At 46.9% G+C, this 23,686-nt stretch overlaps 1 protein-coding gene across 8 annotated transcripts in view; it reads right to left on the bottom strand.

The window, feature by feature from the left end:
- The window catches only part of LOC147098597 (very long chain fatty acid elongase 4-like), a 46,931-nt gene extending 25,145 nt beyond the window's left edge, over window positions 1-21,786 (bottom strand). The window contains exons 1-3 of one of the 8 annotated variants that reach the window (XM_085970473.1): window positions 21,732-21,786; window positions 21,179-21,281; window positions 19,350-19,400 (exon numbers count right to left, since the gene is read on the bottom strand). The gene's annotated coding sequence lies outside the window, so the exon portion shown is untranslated. Of the gene's footprint in view, window positions 1-7,816; window positions 7,929-19,349; window positions 19,401-20,452; window positions 20,697-20,781; window positions 21,040-21,093; window positions 21,688-21,731 lie in introns of those variants that run through there. The other 7 variants (XM_085970474.1, XM_085970472.1, XM_085970475.1 and 4 more) reach the window with 7 other exon arrangements.
- Window positions 21,787-23,686: the final 1,900 nt, after the last annotated feature.

The following is a 23,686-nucleotide window of genomic DNA, read 5'->3' as shown; positions in this document are numbered from 1 at the left end:
TCCTGTTTGAGGTGGCGCACTGTGCTGTGGCTTGCAAGATGTGTGAAGGAGTGAACGAAGATGACTGAAATTCTCCAGTATGGCAACTAATTGAGAGGAGGAAAACGAGTGGGTAAAATGTTTGCCTTTATCACCCAAAAAGTTAACTAAAGTTACTAATTATGATAAAAGAACAACTTTAAAGTCATGCTTGGGAAAAATGGGATGGGTGGGGGGGGGGGGCACGACATGTGGACATGTATTCTTCTCCTTGGTTCTCCTTAATGTTCTGGCACTATCCCCCCAGTGCTCTTGATGGGCCTTTCAGTATCACAGCACAATGTGCTTTTATTGGAATTTTGCAGCACTGAGGGGCACCTGGGGTTTAGCAGCACTATGTTAGGGGTCCCGAGGATTAGCAACATGGGGGTGATGTGCCATCGATAACTCAAAAGACAAGGAGTTTAAAGGATTCAACTAAAGGCATTTAATCACTAAGAACATTGCAGGTCTTTACACATCGGGTTCGTCTGATAGAATGACTCATACAGCTCTTGAGACCTTTATATGACAAAAGACAGGGGCGTAGCCAATACACACAATAGGAAAAAGGGGGCGGTACACACAATACAAAGCAGGTAAAACACAAGGGCTGATGAAGGCATATATTTCTTCACATTCACCCCTTCTACAGATTTAGTCTGTCCGGGGGTGTGATAGTCCTTCCTGAACGTCGCAACAGTACCTCGGGTTCCGACCAGGAGTCCGTGGTGCCCTCCTGGGCATACCCATGTGTTGGGGGTGTTGCGGGTACTTCTGGGGGTGGTGAGCCTGGGGATAGTGGAGGTTCTTCTGGGGGTGGTGGTGATGGGTCGTCGTCGCTTCCTGCCGAGGCGAGGTCCTTTATGGACACGGTGTCCTCACGCCCGTCGGCATGCTTGACGTACGCGTACTGTGGGTTTGCGTGGAGTAGGTGTACTGCCTCCACGAGGGGATCCGTTTTGTGGCCCCTCACATGCTTTCGTAATAGGACTGTCCCTGGGGTGGAGAGCCACGAGGGTAGGGACACTCCTGAGGTTGATTTGCGGGGAAAAACAAACATCTTCTCGTGAGGAGTGGCGTTAGTAGCAGTACACAGTAGCGACCTTATCGAGTGGAGTACATCTGGGAGGACCTCTTGCCAGCGGGAGGTGGGGAGGCCTTTAGACCTTAGTGCTAAGGTGACCGCCTTCCACACTGTCGCGTTCTCCCTCTCCACTTGCCCATTACCCCGGGGGTTATAACTAGTGGTCCGACTCATGGCTATCCCCTTCGACAGCAGTTCGTCGCTCATGAACGACGCCCCCGTCAGTGTGGATGTAGTTAGGCATGCCGAACGTGCAAAACAGGTTGCCGAGGCACTTGATGACCGCGGCGCTGGTCATGTCTGGGCAGGGGTAGGTGAATGGGAAGCGGGAGTACTCGTCCACAATGTTGAGAAAGTACACATTGCGGTCGGTGGAGGGGAGTGGTCCCTTGAAATCTAAGCTCAGGCGCTCGAATGGCCGTGTAGCTTTGATCAGGTGGGCTCGGTCGGGCCTGAAAAAACGGGGCTTGCATTCCGCACAGGTGCGGCAGTCCCTGGTCATAGACCGGACCTCCTCGATGGAATAGGGCAGGTTACGGGATTTTATAAAGTGGAATAGCCGGGTGATCCCCGGGTGGCAGAGGCCATTGTGGAGGCCCTGTAGCCTGTCCCCCTGGATGGTGGCACACATCCCTCGTGATAGGGCGTCGGGGGATTCGTTGAGGGCCCCCGGCCTATATATTATGTCGTACTCAAACGTGGAGAGTTCGATCCGCCACCTGAGAATTTTGTCGTTCTTGATCTTCCCCCTCTGTTTGTTGTTAAACATGAAGGCTACCGACCGCTGGTCGGTAAGCAGGGTGAAGCGTTTGCCGGCTAGGTAGTGCCTCCAGTGCCGCACTGCCTCCACTATGGCCTGGGCCTCCTTCTCTACCGAGGAGTGCCTGATCTCGGGCCCTTGGAGGGTTCTTGAGAAAAAGGCTACGGGCCGCCCATCCTGGTTGAGGGTGGCTGCTAAAGCGAAGTCGGACGCATCGCTTTCGACCTGGAAAGGGATGTTTTCGTCCACTGCCCGCAGCGCGGCCTTCTCAATGTCGTGTTTAATGCTGTTGAAGGCGGCGTGGGCCTCGGCCGTGAGCGGGAAGGACATTGATTTCAGGAGGGGACGGGCCTTGTCGGAATAATTGGGGACCCATTGGGCCTAATAGGAGAAGAACCCCAGGCACCTTTTCAGGGCCTTGGAAGTGTTTGGTAGGGGTAGCTCCCATAGGGGGCGCAATCGGTCGGGGTCCGGACCGATTTCCCTGTTTTCCACCATGCAGCCCAAGATACAGAGGCGCGTGGTGCTAAAGACACACTTATCCTCGTTGTAGGTGAGATGGAGTCTGAGGGCGGTTTTCAGAAATCTCGCGAGGTTCGAGTCGTGGTCTTGTTGGTCATGGCCGCAGATGGTGACGTTGTTTAGGTATGGGTAGGTGGCTGTTAACTGGTTCTCATCGACCATGCGGTCCATCTCCCGCTGGAAGACCGAGACCCCGTTCGTTACCCCAAAGAGGACTCTGAGGAAGTGGTAGAGGCGTCCGTTCGCCTCGAAGGCGGTGTATGGACGGTCCTCTGGCCTAATGGGGAGCTGGTGGTATGCCGATTTTAGGTCGATGGTGGAAAACACCCGGTATTGCGCGATTTGGTTAACCATATCCGCTATGCGGGGCAGAGGGTAGGCGTCTAGCTGGGTGTATAGATTAACCGTCTGGCTATAACCTATCACCATCCGCTTCTTTTCGCTACCCTTAACTACTACTACCTGGGCGTGCCACGGGCTGGTACTGCATTCGATGATACCCTCCCGCTTGAGTCTTTCTACTTCCGACGCAATGAACCGTCTATCCTCCCAGCTGTACCGCCTACTCTTGGTCGCTATGGATCGACAGTTGGGTGCGAGGTTGGCGAACAGAGAGGGCGGCTTGACCTTCAGGGTAGCCAGACCGCACACTGTGAGGGGCGGCTGGGACCCACCGTAGGTAAGCGTGATACTTTGGTGGTGGCACTGGAAGTCCAGACCCAAGATCACGCTCACACAGAGATCTGGCATTATCAATAGTTTAAAATCTCTGTAATCAGTGCCTTTTACCGACAACATAACCGCGCAGAAACCTGTAATTTTTGAGGTATGAGTCTTATCAGCCATGGCGATTTTGCCCTGTGTGGGGACTATCGTTAGCGAAAGTTGTTTTACCAGGCTAGGATGAATAAAGCTCTCGGTGCTCCCGCAGTCAATCAAGCATTTAACCTTGTTCCCGTTTACCTCTATGTCCATCATCGATTTAGACAACGGATGCGGCCTGGATTGATCCGCTGTGATCGAGGCCACCAGTGGGTCCTGGAGGTCCGTGTAGTCGGGGCAAGATGGTGGATTCCATGAGGGTGGACAAGATGGCATCCAAGATGGCCGCTCCCACGGCGCGCACGCGGCGGTGGTGGAGTTGGAGGCGGGGTTCCCTCTGCAGACTTTGCTGAAATGTCCTTTCTTCCCGCATTTAAAACAGGTGGTGCCCTTCGCTAGCCACAGATGCCTGGAGTGTTTGTCCTGGCCGCAGAAGTAGCATTTCGGGCCCTGATGCATCGCGGCAGTAGTGGGGCTCCTGGGTGGGGGCTGGGGCTCCGATGGTGCTGGGCTGGCCTGAGACCTGGGAGGTGAAGATGGCTTCCAAGATGGCGGCCCCCACGGCGCGCACGAGGCGGAGTGGGCCGCGTGGCCTGAGGAACAGGATTCAGAGTTCCTCTGGGCCATATCCAGCGATCGCGCTATACCCATAGCCTGTTTTAAGTCCAGTCCCTCCTTTTCAAACAGTTTCTGCTGAATGTAATTTGAACTGAGGCCCGCAATAAAGGAGTCTCGGATCAGCTCCTCCGTGTACATGATGGCAGACACGGCCTTACAGTTACAGTCTCTGCCCAGTACTTTTAGGCTTAGTATAAAGTCCTCTAGTGACTCACCATGCCGTTGCGTGCGAGTAGTCAGAAGATGCCTGGCGTACACCTCGTTTATTGGCCGCACGTAGTGGGCCTTCAGAATGGTGCAGGCATCCCCGTAGCTGGTGGCATCTTGGATGAGAGGGGAGACCCGATGGCTCACCCAGTTTCGCAGGATTCCCAGTTTCACGTCTCCGGTGGCGGTTGCGGCTGCTATGGCGGTGGATGAGTTTGCAATGAAAAATTCGAAGCATTGGAACCAGTGTCCGAACTGTGTGGCTGCGTCTGAGGCATGGGGGTCCAGATCCAAGCGCTCTGGTTTCAGGAGTCGATCCATCTTGGTGTTTTAGTGATTAAAATTGATGTGCCATCGATAACTCAAAAGACAAGGAGTTTAAAGGATTCAACTAAAGGCTTTTAATCACTAAGAACATTGCAGGTCTTTACACATCGGGTTCGTCTGATATAAAGGTCTCAAGAGCTGTATGAGTCATTCTATGACAAAAGACAGGGGTGTAGCCAATACACACAATAGGAAAAAGGGGGCGGTACACACAATACAAAGCAGGTAAAACACAAGGGCTGATGAAGGCATATATTTCATCACAGGGGGAATCCAGGTCGTTACCACTGAGGGATGCTCCTGAGGTTTAATAGCACTGAGGAGAGATGTCCTGAGATTTGGCAGCACTACAGTAGAGGTCCTGGGGTTATCAGCACAGGAGTAATCCCAGTACCACTAAGGGGATGTTCCTCTGGCTGTAGCTGCATGGGGGAGGTATCCTGGGGTCTAGGAGCATTGGAAGGAGTTACTAGGGTCTGTTAGCACTGAAGAGGGTCCAAGGAAAGGGTGACATGGTCTGGAGCACTATGGGAGGAATCCTACGGCATATTAGAACTACATGATGTTTCTTGGGAGGGGGGAGGGTGACGGAATCCCACATTCTGCTAGTACTGGGAAAGGGAGGCCTGCTCTTTGCTAGTACACGGATCTGGAAGCACGACGGAAGGTAGTCCTCAAATCTAAGAGCACTGGAGAGTGGGGTCCTGGATCACCTGGGAATTACAGGGCTGACATCAGTGAGGGTTGGGGGAATTTCAGGGTTTAGGCCATTGGGAAAAGGTTTCGGGGCAGAGGATCCCAGTGTGGCTGCACTGGGATCTGACGATGCCTGGTATTATTTGGGATGGGCTTCCCAACTTCTAAGAGCACTGGAAGGGGCAGCGGGGGTTGGGGGGGGGGGGTTCTAGGAGTCGTGGTGCACTGAGGAGGGAGACCCCGGGGTATAATAGCATTGGGGGTCAGCCAGCATGGGGGAGAAGAACATAAGACATAAGACGTAGGAGCAGGAGTCGGCCATTCGGCCCATCAAGCCTGCTCCGCCATTCAATAAGATCATGGCTGATCTGATCTTGGCCTCAACTCCACTTCCCTGCCCGCTCCCCATAACCCTCGACTCCCTTACCATTCAACAATCTGTCTATCTAGGGCGAGAAGGAGACGGTGACTTCGGAGAATCTGGCACAATCCTATTTGACCTGTGGGTGATCCCTCAACAAAATCCTCCCCCATCTTCAGCCTGTTTCCAGAGTTTCAGGCCCAATTCGACGTACAGCTGAAGATACAGTGCAAACTGATGCTAGAACAGGCCTAAGTGAGGGTCGGGAGTTGCTGCGTCGGAACAAAAATGCATCAAGCGCAGGGTGGGCCACAGGAGATTGGCGGGTCGGAAGGTGCGGCATTTCGGGCAGGGGCTCAAGTGAGAAAGGACTTGGGTGGGCAGTGGATTATTGCAGCAACAGAGCAACAGACAGGAGCAGACATGTTTTTTTTTAAATAATAGCAGACCTCCCATTGTATTACTCGATGTGCACTAGGGGGCAGAAAGCAGCCACTTCAGCACCAGAATAAAACTCAAGGTTAGGATTTGGGAGTTAAACTCAATAGTCACACTTGCTGAACAATTTAACAGATACATTATAATACTCTCTGCAACATGTTTACTTCAGTTACATTATGTTTTACTCATGTAGCGATCAAGTGGGAGGTTTTTATTCCAAAAAGTATTTTGAGCAATTTAATTTGTTCAATTTCCAGTTGGTAGATGTTGCTACTCCTGTAGTTACTGCGTTCTGATTGGGCGTCTCCCGTCTTTTTTGGAGTGATCTGACTGGCTCGGGTTCTGCTTCACTTCATTGGTAGATTTTGGTTGCATTTCTTAGCCATTGAACTGTAATTTATTGAATCTGATATTTGAGTGAATCAAAAAGTGTAATACCAAAGTGGGAGCAATTTTTTAAAAAAACCTGTGACTCCCGAGTGACAGCAAATCAGAAGGTGTGATGATAAAGTCTGACAGAGAAAGTATGAGTGGACAAAGAGGAAGTGTGAGCTATCACACAGTTTTAGAATATAACCAGCAGAACTCCCGTCACACTGCTCATGGTGACTCAGAGAGTGTTTTATAACAATAGGGGTTAACTGCCTCCTAGCCAACCGACCCCCAGTGAATGCTAGGCGAAGAACTTACACAACCCCCCAATGCATGGCAGACTGAGAACTTGAACATAACAGACCCCTCGACCACTAACCCCCAGTACATGCTAGACTGAGAACCTGCATTTAACTCTGTTTCTCGCCACAGATACTGCCTGACCTGCTGAGTATTCCCAGCATTTTCTGTTTTTATAACTGAATGAAACATAGAAAAATAAGGAGTAGGCCATTCGGCCCTTCGAGCCTGCTCCGCCATTCAATACGATCTTGGCTGATCCTCTATCTCAATACCATATTCCCGCTCTCTCCCCATACCCCTTGATGCCTTGCGTCTAGAAATCTATCTATCTCCTTCTTAAATATATTCAGTGACTTGGCCTACACAGCCTTCTGTGGTAGAGAATTCCACAGGTTCACCACCCTCGGAGTGAAGAAATGTCTCCTCATCTCAGTCCTAAATGTCCTACCCCGTATCCTGAGACTGTGACCCCTCGTTCTAAACCCCCCCAACCAGCCAGGGGAAATATCCTCCCTGCATCCAGTCTGTCTAGCCCTGTCAGAATTCTATACGTTTCAATGAGATCCCCTCTCATTCTTCTAAACTCTAGTGAATACAGGTCTAGTCGACCCAATCTCTCCTCATACGACAGTCCTGCCATCCCAGGAATCAGTCTGGTGAACCTTCGCTGCACTCCCTCTATGGCAAATATATCCTTTCTTAAGTAAGGAGACCAAAACTGCACACAGTACTCTAGGTGTGGTCTCACCAAGGCCCTGTACAACTAAAGTAAGACATCCTTGCTCCTGTACTCAAATCCTCTTGCAATGAAGGCCAACATACCATTTGCCTTCCTAACTGCTTGCTGCACCTGCATGTTTGCTTTCAGTGACTGGTGTACAAGGACACCCAGGTCCCTTTGTACTACCTGTTTAACAATATATAACAATTCTCGGGCTCACAGCTGGCAACTTGCTCGGCACGGCTAATGAGGACTATCAGCACTTAATATAAAACAAGTCTGGAACTGAGCATAAAAAGTATTTTTTTTCCTCCCTACATTTTAGGGCCATTTTTCTCATCCCTTTCCTATTTATCCTTTGTCAGTCTTTTTGGAGATGTTCTACACATTCCTGATTGTAAAAAAAATAAATTAAATTGTGACATTTCTGAGGAGTCAACTGAATGATCGAAATCAACCCACTGTGTAAATATGCTGCACATCTGCTATGGTCAATATTTGTTAACTAAATGCAGTTAAAGCTCATCCTTTGATCACGACAATAAAAAAAAATGCATTCACCTCTTGGCCTCGTTAGTTCGCTGTGATTTTTTTCAAACAGCAGATACATTTCCTGAAAGAATTTGATGTCTCTTTTTTCTCTACAGCTGTGCTGGAAAATGCCTGCCTGCTCTCCAATGTAGGTGAAGTGAAGTGGAAGTTCAGCACTGGCTGCCAATCACAGAGGAAAGCCAAATATGATGCAAATCAATGCCCTGACAAGACCGTGCTCTGCAGCACTAAAAATAGACCTTTGCTTTCATAGGTCGGTTGACATTTAGTATTTACTCGCTGCTGCTGAAATTTAACAAGTGGAACGCTGACTTGGCTGGGCGAACCAGGTGAAATTCAAACCTCCTTTTGGAGTGCAATCTATGAGCTCATATTCATGTTTGTAACAATCGCCAGTACTGGAAGGGGGTATGTAGGGGGACCAGCTCCTGCAGACCCAGCACCCCCATAGAATGCAACGATTTCTCTTACAGCACTTCCACAGGAACAAATGTTGGTGGCAAGAACAGTATTTCAGAGGAGGGCTGCACCTCCTAACAACATAAGAACATAAGAAATAGGAGCAGGAGTAGGCCATTCCGCCCTTCGAGCCTGCTCTGCCATTCGATGCGATCATGGCTGATCTTCTGCCTCAACTCCATTCACCGGCCCTATCGCCATATCCCTTGGTGCCCTTACTAGTCAGAAATCTATCGACTTCGGTTTTGAATATACCCAATGACTGAACCTCCACAGCCCTCTGGGGTACAGAATTCCAAAGATTCACACCCCTCTGTGTGAAGAAATTTCTTCTCATCTCAGTCCTGAATGGCCTACCCTTTATCTTGAGGCGGTGGCCCCTGGTTCTAGGCTCCCCAGCCAAGGGGAACATTCTCCCAGCATCCATCCTATCAAGCCCTGTAATAATTTTGTATGCTTCAATGAGATTCCCTCTCATTTTTCTGAATTCAAGAGAATACAAGCCTAGTTTACTCAATCTCTTCAAATACGACAGTCCCACCATCCCAGGTATCAATCTCGTGAACCTTTGTTGCACTCCCTCTATGGCAAGTATATCCTTCCTTAGGTAAGGAGACCAAAATTGTACACAGTACTCCAGGTGTGGTCTCACCAAGGCCCTATATAATTGAAGTAAGACTTCTTTACTCTTATACTCAAATCTTCTTGTAATGAAGGCCAACATACCATTTGCCTTCCTAATGGCTTGCTGCACCCGTACATTCACTTTCAGTGACTCATGTACAAAGACATCCAGGTCCCTTTGAGCAGCTGCATTCCCCAATCTTTCACCATTTAGGAAATACTCTGCCTTTCTGTTTTTTCTACCAAAGTGGATAACTTCACATTTATCCACATTATATTCCATCTGCCATGTTCTTGCCCACCTAATTCCATGTACGATATATGTAGGGCTCTATGGTTTTGCTTTTTTTGGTGTGTTTACAACTCTAGGAATATTTTCACTTTTTATTTAAATCCTGGTCGAAAATTTTGAGGCAATTCAATATTGTAAAAAAACTCAGCAAAAAGCTTCCACACATATTCAATAATGAATCAGATTAACTTTCTTTTCCCAATATTATTTTTATGTGAATAACATGTCCAAAAGTATAAAGCCTAAAAAGTTTATTTAACTCGAGGTTTATTTAGGTTCTAACCATTAAGAAAATTGCCATTTTACTGATTTTGTAAAACTCCCCAAATGGTGGGCAGAGTTTTCAAACCCTAGAGTGTTGCGAGATGGAGATCAGCAGGACAGAAAAGGGGTGGGGGGAGGGTGTGGCTGGCTGTGAATCTAAGCCCTCTAAGAGATAGTCATCACACAAGCCACTGAGAAATAGAACAGTATTTATGTGATGCCTTTCATGCCCTTGAGGCAATCCCAAAGCCCTTCATAGCCAGTGAATTACTTTTGAAGTGCAGTCACTGTTGTTATGTAGACAGATGTACAAATATAGTAATTAGATAAATTATTTTGATGTGCTGAAGAGAGAAGGAAAGACTCTGCAGCCTACACCAGACCTGAAAGAATCACTTTATGTGACATTCACATAACTGCAAGAATTGAGAAACCTCAAGTTCACACATCTACCATTAAGGAAAATGAGCAATGATACATAATGATTAGTGTAAAAATATGTTAAGATGGGGGAATAAAAAGAGTCAGGAGTCTTTATTATGCCATCTCGCAAACCTTTTGATTCCCTCTAACTGTCATGTTCATTTCCAAAAGCTTTTAGGTTCCTCTCTGTAACGCCAAGTATATCATTAACAACCAATGGTGAACTAACTAGAGTAGATGATGGAGTGGGGATTAAAAAGATGGAGTGGGGATTAAAAAGAATCAGTTAAGACTGATACTGAAGAAAATATCTTTAGCAAGTAAATTTACTTTCCTATTCGTGCTCATGCTACACTAATCCTCCTATTCTCTCTTGTTAGATAAACAGGTTCTTGAAAATGAATGGCAGTGGGTAGTTGCTCTGTATGTGGAAAATAACAATTTGTAGCACTGTGCTCCCAAATCCTGCAACTGCTGGTGAAGAGAGACCCAACATGTGAGGTTTTGAGAAAATGCAAAAAAAAAAGCTGCTTCCCACACATATTTAATTACACGGGTGCCTCACATCTCATTCCCCATGAACTCACTCAGGAGTCACCTTTTATTTGTTGACATGTAGGTCAAACATGTACAAACTTCTCTGTTTGGAGATTGTAAGTTTTGACCTCGTGCCATTCATCAGATCTTCTCCAGAGGGAATGAATTAATCATTTTTGCACCGACTTTGTTCTCAAGTGGATGTAGTTTTAAGACTCTGGCCAAGACTAACATGGCATTTTTCATTGTAAATTGTCCTGAGTTTGGAGGACGAGGGAGGCAAAAATACATGCCACATTAACGGTTGTGGTAGTGGTGCCATCTATCTGCAATATTAAAAGTCTTTTATATATCACACATCACACTTTAAGTGACATACTTAATGATTTTCTCAAATAATCTGCTCAATGAACCATTCTAATTTGCTCAAGTATCCAGTTGATGCCATTGCCAATCAGGAACAAGGAACCGAAGGTCACAGATCCAACCAAGCTGTTTATCAAAATACTTTCGGGCACCATTTTCCTGCTTCAATCAGCACATCAGGGAAAGTGGTGTTGAGTCCAAGATCAGATCAACCATGATCTTATTGAATGGCAGGGCAGGCTCGAGGGGCCAAATGCTCCTGCTTCTATTTCTTATGTTTTTATACAAAATTCTACAGGGAAAGATAATCATTAAACTTTGCCATAAAATGAATCATTTCATGTTTGAAGTGCCTACATGAAGCTTCCCTTTGCCGCTCTGGTTAAACTTGAACCGTTCTGACCCTCTCTCTGGGGCATGGGTGATGCTCGAGTCTCACAGTTTGAGGTTCCACCTGAACTGGAGTAACGGCTCCAGTCAACCAATTCTGTGTGTGTAAGAGAGGTACACCATGGTGATCAGTATTGAACTTGCATATTGTTAACTGAACATTAGATGGCTCCCTGGTGGGAGTAAGTGCATTGTAGCAATTACAAAAGAAGACTTTGGAGTGTATTACTTTGGTTATTCTTTGACAGGAATATTCTAGAAGGTCTGGAAATAAAAGCAGTTAGTTATTACCACTAATCTGAGTGTTTATTCAGATAAGGATAAAGGACAGCGCGTTGTTAAAAGGATTGAGTATTGGACATCTTTGTTACTTAGGTTTTGGTCTACTGTGTCACTGAAATTTTGTTGATCGTGTTGGCATTAGTTGGAACAAATGGAGAGTATCAAATGGGGTCAAGGGGGAGTGAGTATGTAGGAAGACTTCAGTTTCATTTTGTGGCAAATTCACTTGCAATAGATGCCAAGAGAGTATTTTTGCTTACTATCGACGGACCTGCAACATACATATTGATTAAGAGTCTGATTTCTCCTGCCCAGCCTAAAGACAAAACGCATGAGGAGTTGGTCGAAGCGAGCAATGAGCATCTGAGCTCGAAGTCACTCGTCAGTGCGGAACAGTTCAAGTTTAAGCAGAGGAGGCAAAGCGAGGATGAATATATTTCTCAGTTTGTGACAGAACTGGGGAAACTGTCCAAAACATGTGACATTGGAGGGTGTAATGAAATCTGTTTGTCTTGATCCTGTATTTGTTTTGCACTCATGTATATTACCCTCCCCCACTGTGTACAGTTTCACTTCCTCTTTCCCGACTAACCTGGGAGGTTCCAGGTCTTGGCTCTTGGCTCCGCCCCTGACTTCTCTTACATAAAGATCCCAGGATCTGTATGACTCATTCCTGTGAACCAGTCGGTGTGTTGAGATGTTAGCTCTGATCTTAGTGATTAAAAGCCAACTTGTTTAAATCTATAACTTCTAGTTTTGTGGTTATTGAAGGCCCATCAGAGGGTTTCTCGATGATGTAATAAGAGACCGCTTTGTCTGCAGTTTGAAGGAAACGTCGATACAGAGGAAAGCACTGGTCGAAATCAAACGCGAGTCTACTAGAGCTCTCAAAGTAACACCTGGAATGGAGACCGTCGCCAGGCATACTCGCGAGTTACAGGCCACAGGGTCCATTCACTCCGGAGTAAACAGTCACTTAACCATGTTGGAAATGTGCATGAAAGTAATCATTATTGCATCTTGACCGAACAGTAATGAATAGAGGAGACGGAATGTACCTTTTACTATTTACTGAGTAAATGGGTGGACATTACAGCACATTGTCTTTCACTTTCAGTTTCAGGTTCTGCCATGCAGACAAAGTAAAACCGAGCCCCCCAGCAACCCCTTCAGGTAACACCCGGGAACTGGGACAAACTTAATTGAAGCAAAACTCAAAACACAACTCTCCTTTCCCCCAGATAAAACCCCTTAGTCCTCCAGGCATCTGGGACGGAATCTAACCCGACTTGAGCGCCGCTGGACAGGCATAGTCGGGGTGCCACTGCTAGCCGCAGGAAAACCTTCCTCCGTGGCTGATGACTCCGTGACACCGTGACACCTTCTGTCGATGTGGCTTCCGTCGTTGTTGCAGGAAGCAGGCCGTCACTGCCTGGCAGAGGTGGCGGAGACAATGGCCTAGCCTGTGACGTCTCTGTTACTCTCACCGGAGTACGACCCCGTAGCTGGTCTACGTGGCGTCTGTGTAGCTGGCCATCAGGTGTACGGACGCTGTACGACAGGGGACCCGTGGCCTGCTCCATCACGGCAGGCATCCATTTGTCTCCTCCTGCATAGCAATGGGCAAACACAGTCTCTGACGGCTCGAACTGCCTGGCGGTGCCCTGGTGCTTCTTAGCCAGCTCCTCTTGCTTTGTGCGCATCTCATCCCTGTAGTCCGGGTGTAGCCGGTCCAGTGCAGTCGCCAGCCAGCGACCCATCGGCATCTCGGCAGGACTCTTCCCCGTTGCGGAGTTTGGTGTGGCATGCTGTGATAACAGGAACCTGGCCAATCTGGTTTGCCAGTCCCCCACCGATATCCTCACCAGTGCCTCTTTTGTGGTTTGCACCATCCTCTCTGCCTGCCCGTTAGAGGAGGGGTGATAGGGCGCTGTGGTCACGTGGCGGATCCAGTTTCTGCCTGCAAAAGCCTTGAACTCCGCTGATGTGAAGGCTGCTCCATTGTCCGAAACCAGCACGTCGGGGACCCCATGTGTGGCAAACAGCAAATGCAACGCGCGTTGATCACTGCACTGGATGTCATGGAGCTCATGATAGCCACCTCCAGCCATTTTGAATGAGAATCCACCACTATCAAAAAGACCTTCCCCTGAAATGGCCCTGCAAAGTCAATGTGGAGTCTTGACCATTTACGAGTGGTCCACTCCCAGGGCTGAAGGGAAGCCTTGGATGGGCTATGGCGAGTCAGCTGACATGTCTCACAGTTCTTTACCACCTCCTCCACGTCTCGGTCCAACCCCGGCCACCAGATGTAGCTTCTCGCCAACGCCTTCATGTGCACAATCCCAGGGTGTGAGTCATGCAGCATTTTCAGCACCTCCTCTCTTGCGGCGGCAGGAACCACCACACGGCTTCCCCAGAGCACGCAGTTCTTGTGTACAGACATTTCATGGCGCCTCTGAACGAAGGGCTTGAAATGCTCCTCCTGGACCTCGGAGGGCCAGCCATGCAGCAGCCAGTGTAGCACCCGTGATAAGACTGGATCTTTCTGTGTGAGGCTGCCAATCCGCTGGGCATGGAGTGGGGCCTCCGGAACCTCCTCCAGTAGCAGCACCTCCAGGGGTGGTGGCATCTCAGCCATCGGCCGGTTCAAAGGCAAGCGACTCAGAGCATCAGCATTACCCAGCATCTTCCCAGGCCTGTAGCAAAGTTCATAACTGTAGGCCCCCAACATCAGACTCCACCGAAGCATACGCGGTGATATGATCTGGGGCATGGGCTTGGAGTGATGCAGGAGCCCCAAGAGTGGCTTGTGGTCTGTGTAGATGACGAACTGTCTCCCTAACAGGTACTGGCTGAACTTCTTTACCCCAAATATGATGGCTAGGGCCTCCTTGTCAATCTGGGCGTAATTACGTTCTGTTGTTGAGAGTGTTCTTGAGGCAAAACTGATGGGCGCTTCCCGGTCATCTGGCTCTATGTGACCCAACAGAGCTCCCAGCCCGTATGGTGAGGCATCACACACCAACACCAATGGCTTGTTTTCATCATAGTCTGCCAGAACCTTATCTGCTTGTAGCAGTTCCTTTGCCTGTCTGTAGGCTGTTTCATGAGCTGAGGTCCAGTTCCACACTGTTGCTTGGTCTAACAGCCTGTGCAGTGGCTCTAAGATTGTGGCTTTGCCCTTGAGAAAACAACTGTAGAAGTTTAACAGTCCGAGGAATGCCTGCAGTTCGGTCTTGTTCTTGGGGGTGGGAGCGCTCCTGATAGCCTCCACCTTCTCCGTAGTCGGATGCACACCGTCTTTGTCCACTCGGAATCCCAAGAACTCCACCCCATTGGCAGCGAACACACATTTCTCCTTCTGAAGGCGTAGTCCTACCTCAGCCAGCCGGCGTAGTACTTCCTGCAGCTGCTCATCATGGGCTTCCTGTGTCTTGCCTGTAATCAGTATGTCATCCAAGTAAGGCTGAACTCCCGGAACACCAGCCAACAGGGTGTCCATGAACCTCTGAAAGATTGCCACAGCCGTAGACACCCCAAACTGCAGCCTTGTGGCTCGGAAAAGTCCTCTGTGGGTGTTGATTGTCAACAGCTCGGCTGACTCTTCATCCAGGACCAGTTGCTGGTATGCTTGCTTGAGATCCAGCTTGGTGAATAGAGTGCCTCCAGCCAGTGTTGAAAACAGCTCTGTAACTGTTGGTAAGGGATACACATCTGGTAACACAGCAGTATTAACCGTACACCTGTAATCTCCACAGATTCGCAGGCCCCCATCCTTCTTTGCAATGGGCACGATAGGGGTGGCCCAACGGGAGTTCTTCACTGGCAAGAGAACCCCTTGGTTCACCAGCTTATCCAGGGCCTCATCCACCTTCTTGCGCAACGCAAAAGGAACTGGTCGCGCCTTGAAGAACTTAGGCGCTACCCCTGGGTCCACTTCGATTGAGACTGGCGGTCCCTGACAGGCCCCGAACTCACCAAAAACCTCTTCATAGTTCTCCAACATAGGCATTATGGGCTGTCACTGTACCGTGTGTACTCCTGTCACTTTAATACCGAGGGGCTCAAACCAATCTCTGCCCCGCCACCACATAAAGTGGAAGTGTGTCCTTGACTGCCCGATACTTAACTTCCACATGAATCATACCCAGCACCTGGAGTTGAGCTTGGGACCACTGCCGTAGCACGCCACTGACCTGAGCCATCGCCGGGGGTTCACTTGGCCACAGCCTATTGTAAGTGTCTTCACTTATCAATGAACACGCTGAGCCTGAATCCACCTCCATGCAGAGTGGTGCCTCATTCATGATCACATTTGCCGTGTATCCCCACCGTCCGTGGGGTAGCTGCTCAGCTTCCGTGGTATATACTGGATACTCATCGTTGTCCTCCAGTGTCAGGGTGTGTGTCTGCGATGCTTGTGTTGGCTCTGCTGCAGCAGCCTGAGCTTTCTTCATGCAGACACAAGCTATGTGTCCTCTTTTCTTACAAAAATGACATACCGCTGACACAAATTTGCATGTAGTGGAACCATGGAGAGCCCCACAGCGGAAACATTTTCTTCCTGTCTCTTTAGTTGCCTCCATGTCTCTCGCAGCAGCAGCTGCGTGTGTGGTCTTGTGCACCTCCTCGGCGGCCTGAGATGGTGCTGCCTCTGTACGGAGCATACGTGTGTTCAGCGATGCAGCCTCTGCTGCTAAAGCCTTCTCCTTGGCCAGTCGGAACATCAGGGCCTTCTCCGCTAACAGCCGTCTCTGCAATGCCGAGTCTAGCACTCCACACACAATCCGATCATGGAGCATATTGTCTAAATGGTCACCAAAATTACAATGTAATGAGCGTTTCCTCAACTCAGCATTGTAACTTGAAATAGATTGTCCAGGCTGTTGTTTACAATTGTGAAAATGGAAACACTGCACAATCTCTGAGGGTTTGGGTTAAAATGTTTCTGCAGCTTCTCAATCAAATCAGCATAATCCACCTCACTAGGTTTACGAGGAGCCACCAATGAACGCAGGACGGAGTAAGTAGCAGCTCCGCATACACTTAGCAACACTGAGCGCTTCTTCTCTTCGTCAATATTCTTGGCCTCAAAGAAACACCCCAGTCTTTCTGCGTATTCCTCCCATGAACTGTCCTTATCCCCAGAGAACTCTTCAATACATCCCAAGGTCGTCATAGTTTTAATGTGCACTGTCCCTTTAAGATCCACGGACTTTTTTCTCTTTTTTAAAAAATTCTTTTTCTCCTCCGGCCAGAGTTACGGTAGCTACACTCACGGTAGTTGCCTGACCCGCACAATACTTTGTCCGCTGTCTACGTCACAGCTAGCCAACTATCAAAATGCCGTTGATGCTGCTAGCTGAGTGGCCCGCTCATCGCAATTTCCAATATCACGGCTGTAGGTTCGCATGTCTATCTCCATCCTTCTAGAGAGTTCAACAGCTGCCTCGTCGCCAGTATTGCATCTTGACCGAACAGTAATGAATAGAGGAGATGGAATGTACCTTTTACTATTTACTGAGTAAATGGGTGGACATTACAGCACATTGTCTTTCACTTTCAGTTTCGGGTTCTGCCATGCAGACAAAGTAAAACCGAGCCCCCCAGCACCCCCTTCAGGTAACACCCGGGAACTGGGACAAACTTAATTGAAGCAAAACTCAAAACACAACAATCATCATCCAGACCGATGTGTTGGTAAGAAGGATAAATGTCATAACTGCACACAATTGGGCCAGTTAGCTAAGTGTTGCCTGAAGTCAGTAGGTGCTGCTAGATTGGAGGCAGGGAAAGCTAAAGAAGTCACCAAGTCATATCTTAGCACTGTGACGAATCGACAGAAGAGATAATTCCAGTGTCCATTATGTTGCTTCTGACGAGGAACCTCAGGCAGAAACCGTACCACAAGGTGAGATGGATGAAGAAGAGACACCTTTTCTTGTATATTCCATGACAGGAAAGGGGCAAATGGGAGATTGTGGTCCCTGTCTAGCTAGAAGGTATTAAATATAAATTTGAATTGGAAACTGGGGCTGTGGTAACTATTATGTCATCAAAATTACTCGAGGACAAGCATCCGAAAATTGCCCTACAAAAATCAATATAAAACGGAAATCAGACAAAACAATTGTCTGTAATTGTAGTTATGGGAAAAGGTCCCTAATTGTTGGTCAAATATTGGTTTTGTAGGCTGAAGTTAAACTGGGTCAATATTAAGATCATCACTCAAAGACCCATGGACGTACTCATGGAAGAGAACAAGTCCCAATCAGTCCAAAACTTGATCGCTAAAGATATCCAAGTACAGCTTAATGTGAAGGAGAGTATGAAGCCAAAATGTTTTAAGCCCAGAGCGGTCCACACACTTTAAAGGAAAGGATAGCAGCAGAATTAGATCGCATGGAGCGTGAGGGCAGAATTGAGAAAATCGACCAGTGACTGGGCAAGCCTGATTGTGCTTGTCGTAAAACCTGATGTTGGTAGAAGAGTTTGTGGTGACTAATGAATAAGTCTGAACCCTAGTTTGGATCTTCATGAATATCCTCTGCCCAGGGCTGAAGAGCTGTTCGTCAATCTCACCGGTGGCCAACAATTTTCTAAATTAGATCTTTCCTAGGCTTACTTGCAATTGAAGCTTGCTGATAAAAGCCGGAATTTGGCAACGATAAATACGTATCAAGGACTTTATCGTTCGAAAAGGCTGAATCTTGTTATTGCATCTGCTCCAGCCGTATTTCAGAAAACCGTGGAGACAATTTTCTCCAAGGAACTCAGTGCATCTTGGATGATTGCGTGGTTACTGGAAGGTCAGAGGAAGAACATCTACAAATTCTCGAAGCATTTTTCAAGCGTTTACACGAATATGATCTGACTAAAAAAAGTCCAAATGCTCGCTTATACAAGACTCCGTAGCACATTTTTCTTTCATTTCTAACAAGTCTGGCATTCTAACATCAATGAAGAAGGCTGAAGCAATGACTTCTGCATCTACTCGAATGAATGTAGAAAAGTTAGTTATTTCTGGGTCTAGTCAATTATTACCGTAACTTTGTTCCAAACATGTCAATGATTACATACCCGTTGAGTAGACTCCTTCATAAGAACGTAAAGTGGGACTGGTCAAAAGACTGTCAGAGTAGTACTGAACAGCATGGCCAATGACTGTTCAAGATGCTGGTTGTCGGAGACGTGTTAGTCGGAACAAGATCTCTTGTGCAAAGCTACATCAATGATAATTTCAGCAAGAACTAGAAACCCATTATGGAAAGTGAAAGGGGACAAAAATATATTTTATAACTATGTATGTAACTTAGAAAAAGAATACTGGTTTTGGAAGGAAGGAGGAAAATAAATTAAGTACTTGCACTGTCGGAGGTGCCGTCTTTCAGATGAGACGTTAAACCGAAGCCCCGTCTACTCACTCAGGTGGATGTGAAAGATCGCATGGCACTATCTCGAAGGAGAGCAGGGGAGTTAGCCCCGGTGTCCTGGCCAATATTTAACCCTCAACCAATATGACAAAAACAGATTATCTGGTCATTATCACATTGCTGTTTGTGGGAATTTGCTGTGCGCAAATTGGCTGCCGTGTTTCCTACATTACAACAGCAACTCCACTTCAAAAGTACTTCATTGGCTGTAAAGCGCTTTGAGACGTCCGGTGGTCGTGAAAGACGTTATATAAATACAAGTCTTTTTTTCTTTTCTTTAATTAAATACTGCAAATCCATTGTGGAAGGTAAAACAAAAAATTATATTTTTATTATGTAATTAACCAAGGGCTTGGGAAAGAAGAACCATGTTATATATTTTTAAGTAAGCTTTGAGAGGAAATTTCATAATAAATATATCTTTAAGCCACTGTATCTTTCAGTTTCAATCAGGTGAGTAATATCTTACCTTGTGTCAGCCATGTGATATATTGCTTCAGTAAATTTGATTACTGCAGCACTGGGGAAACAAAGTCACATTTAGGTTACAGGTTCCATAGTAAACCTCAAAATTACACTCAAGGGCCTGGACTACCTGTGTGGAACATCACAAGACAACGTAAGCTCGAGGAACTGCACCTCGTCTTTCGATTAGGCACTTTACGGCCTTCTGGACTCAACATTGAGTCAACAATTTCAGACTATAACCTCGGCCCCTATTTTTTCACATGGCGGCTGTTGATGATTCTACCATCCCCATTTGCAACATTAAACCACTCCTGCTTTCCACCCTAGCACCGACTATTCCTTTTGTTCTTTCTTCCCCTCCCCCTTTCCCTGCCTCTCCACCTGCTTGAAACCTGTAACATCTCTAACTTTTTCCAGTTCTGACGAAGGGTCACAGACCCGAAATGTTAACTCTGTTTCTCTCTCCACGGATGCTGCCTGGCCTGCGGAGTATTTCCAGCATTTTCTGTTGTTATCACAAGACAGCTACTACTTTGAGTAAAAACTCCAAGGGGGCGTGTGTAATAACCGTACCCCTAAATGTCTGCGGGTTGGGATGTTCCATAAAAAGAGTATTTACTTCCAGTGTACCTCTTGCCAAAATTATTTATCTTACTAACAGAAGTAATTATACACTGGTGCAGTTATACTTTTTTATAAACAAACTCAGCATTTGCAGCCTACATTTATAGATTCTGACAGCATAATTACACAAATTGGTGTTTTACACATTTTAGGGTCAGGGTGCATAGGGAGTTCTGCTACATTTTTAGGGCACTGGGTCACTGTGCTTGTAGTTCCACTGCAGGTTCCTCCCAACTCCCTGATCAATGGATAACCAGAAAATGTGTAAACCAGCACTTTAATAAGAGCGAGATGTTCTTGTTATACAGCAAGAGCATGACTAAGCTAATTCCAGCCCTATTATATAACTGCAAGTCTCTTTAAAGAAAGAATGGCTTGACTCTTGTAAAGGTCTGGCTTAACCATTTGGATGAGTTTTCAAAAACAACTCGTTTTACCGCTTCGGTCATACTCCCCAGTTGCGGGGGGCACTCAACCTACCTCCTTGCTGTTGAGAGTGGCCTTGAGATTAGGCACCACATTACCACACTGAAATTCTGCACGAAATAATGATTGACGGGTTCTGGCTCGCTGGAAAAGTGTTCAACGATCACCGATTTACAAGCAGCAGTGCAGCAAGAGAAGCGTCGCTTGTCCCAACTACTATGTTACAAACAAAAAGTGCCCTGGAAATGTACACTGTAGCAAGGTGGGGTGTGTTGCGGAATGGTAGAGGAAACTCGCTGCACAAATGCCACGCAAACCCATTCAACTCCAGTACTGAGTAATCCACCCCCTCCGTTACATGTTACAATGGTCACACAGCCTACCTGACTGCTGCATGGCCAGACTGAAGATGATCCTTTTTTTTTGGAAAGGGTAACTTTAATTTCAATAATTATCCAAATATTCGAATGAAGCTAAATTTTCCAGCTCGTTTATAAATAAATGTTTTTGCAAATCTGTGTTTGCCTCCCACTGCAAACTTTAAACTGAATCTGAGCACTTTTTTTTGTTTGTTTTGCTGGGGTCTGCAATTCATTTTTTTTTAAAAACCATCCGCAGAATGTGGCTGATTCTCGTGTTGTATATACACGCAGCGCCCCGGGAAAACAGAAAATGTAAAAGATTCCTGTACTTGCCTTTTAAAAACACACCATGCTCTACAAAAGTTACAAAATAACAAGAGCAGGACACTTCATGTGTAACGAATTGCCGATTCTGTACCTTCAATTGACGACACGCAGCTTCCAAACTGCACCAAGTGATTTTTTTCCCCGGAAGAAACTTGTTGCCAAGCGTGACGTTTGGCCATTTTTTTTGAGTGAACCTATCAGGACGTGAAATAGAATGAAACTAACTGAAGAAAGGAACGCCAGGACATCTCAACCAACGTATAAAACCGTCACTGAAGGCTTACGGTGATGGTAAAACGGGTATTTTAAAACCCCACATAAACCTCAAACTATAATTTAAAGCATACATCATTGTATCTAGCTTTCCTATTAATATTCACAGAAAAATATGCTCTTCAGTTTTTAAACGTGTATCTTTCAAACTAACGATTTGCAGTTATACTGCAGCTAATGACTTAAAACTGGTGTCTCTGCTGACTGTGATGGGCAGTGGTCAGTGCTTTAACGACCTCAAGCTGACTGGTATCACGGTACAGCAACAGCTTTGCACGTCATTCTACAGAGAACCACGTTTCTCTGGCGGCTGGAGGGCAGGTTTTAACATGTACACCAAGCTACATTGCAGGCTCAGGGATCCAGTCTACCTCAAACCACCCTTCCCCCAAGCAGTCTGAAGTTCCAAGGTGGCCGCTTAGGCTTTCTTCTGAGAGCTGTTAAGGTAGGGCAAATTTTCAACCACGTGTCAGCTGCATGCCCAAGGATAAGTGGCTGTTTTCCACTTGTGAGCCTGAAGAGCCAATGTTGGCGGGTAATTCCTCCACAGAGGAGATTACAGCTGGCGGGAATATTAACAGAATGCCTCTGCATCGCCCAGGGAAACTGAGGCTAACTCTACAAAGACTGGGGATCAAATTGAGAACGCCTCTGGACTGCAAAGCCCAGTGACGCACTCATTGTAACAACAGGGCCATTAAAAGCGCAGGAGGTGCAACACATGCCCTTATACCTCCCCCCCCCCCCCCGCCCCCCACTGTCCAGGGCCCCAAACACCCCTTCCAGGTGAAACAGCGATTTACTTGTACTTCTTGCAATTTAGTATACTGTATTCGCTGCCCTACATTGGGGAGACCAAACGTAGATTGGGTGACCGTAAGGGGGACCCCGAGCTTCTGTCACTTTAATTCACCGTCCTTGGCCTCTTGCATTGTTCCACGGAAGCTCAGCGTAAGCTCGAGGAACAGCACCTCATCTTTCGATTAGGCACTTTACAGCCTTCTGGACTCAACATCGAGTTCAACAATTTCAGATCATAACCTCGGCCCCTATCATATATATCTTTTTTATCCACACTTTTTGTTTGTGCCTTCTGTTCTTCCCTCCCACATGGCAGCTGTTTTTCATTCTGCCAGCGCAATTTACACTTCATCTAGAGCCATTCTTTGTTTCTTAACCTGTCCCATTACCATCTCCTCTCGCCTTGAATATCTCTTAATGTCTCTTAACCTCTCCCGCCTTCTATCCTATCACAGACCTTCCCTTTTGTTCTTTCATCCCCTGCCCCATTTCCCAGCCTCTTCACTTGCTTAAAAATCTGTTCCATTTCCTGCCTTTTTCCAGTTCATCGACCTGAAACGTTAACTCTGTTTCTCTCTTCACAGATGCTGCCTGACCTGCTGAGTATCTCCAGCATTTTCTGTTTTTATTTCATTAAAAGAGCTCCCTTTTTTGCGTTCTCTCTGGAAAGTGAGGGGTGGAAAAAAAACTAGGAATACACTGGACTGAAGCCCAGAAAATTAAGAAACTGAAAATCACAATCTCACATGAAAATGTTGATAGGCCTGTTTCGTGTTAATGACCATCCAGTTTTCTCCCTCAGTGTCGATTACCTACCCACAGTGCTGCTATCTCTACAATACTTTAGCACTCAACCTGCAGCAAGATAGGGAGCTGGAACCCATATCTGACAAACTATAATGCTGCTCTTCTTCTGTGGAACAGGGAGACACTGCCTTTAAGATTTCCTGGCTTGAAGTTGGTAAATTGGAATAAATTTCTTTTAGGATTGTGGAATATGAATAGGCAGAGCCCTCCAAATGCAGTTTTTTGTACTTTTGTTCCTTCTGAGGGCATAGCTTTTATAAGAAATTAATCTGCAAAATCTAGCCTGCCCCAAGTCACCTCAATCCCTAAACAGAGTTAATCCCATCTCGGCTTCAATTCCTAAATGAAACTGGTTCCACTTGTAATGTATGTACCTTTAAGGGGAGAACTACTTTTTACAGCTCCTGTATACTGTAGTACCGGCAGTGACCACACCTGTATATAAACCCTGAGTAGTGATCTGTACAGATAGTTCTAGAGTAACCCTCATTCAGTAAACACCTGTTGATTGTTCCCTGCAGTCTCGTGTCTAGTTATTGAAGGACACACAGCATTAAGATACACGGATCTAACATTGGCGATGACGCAGATTCGAACCTACCTGCAACTCTGCATCACCTCCCAGGGATTCGCTCCTGGAGAACAGCGGAAGGAGGTCGAGTCCAGAAGCACGGGCGTCGACCACGGGCAACCGCCCAGTCATCCAGCGGAGATTTGA

Source organism: Somniosus microcephalus, chromosome 29 (genome assembly GCF_052327205.1).
Source record: "Somniosus microcephalus isolate GS21.2 chromosome 29, FLI_Smic_1.0, whole genome shotgun sequence".
Classification (NCBI taxonomy): domain Eukaryota; kingdom Metazoa; phylum Chordata; class Chondrichthyes; order Squaliformes; family Somniosidae; genus Somniosus; species Somniosus microcephalus.
Note: the sequence above shows the minus strand (reverse complement) of the source record. Positions and strands in the feature narration are given on the sequence as shown.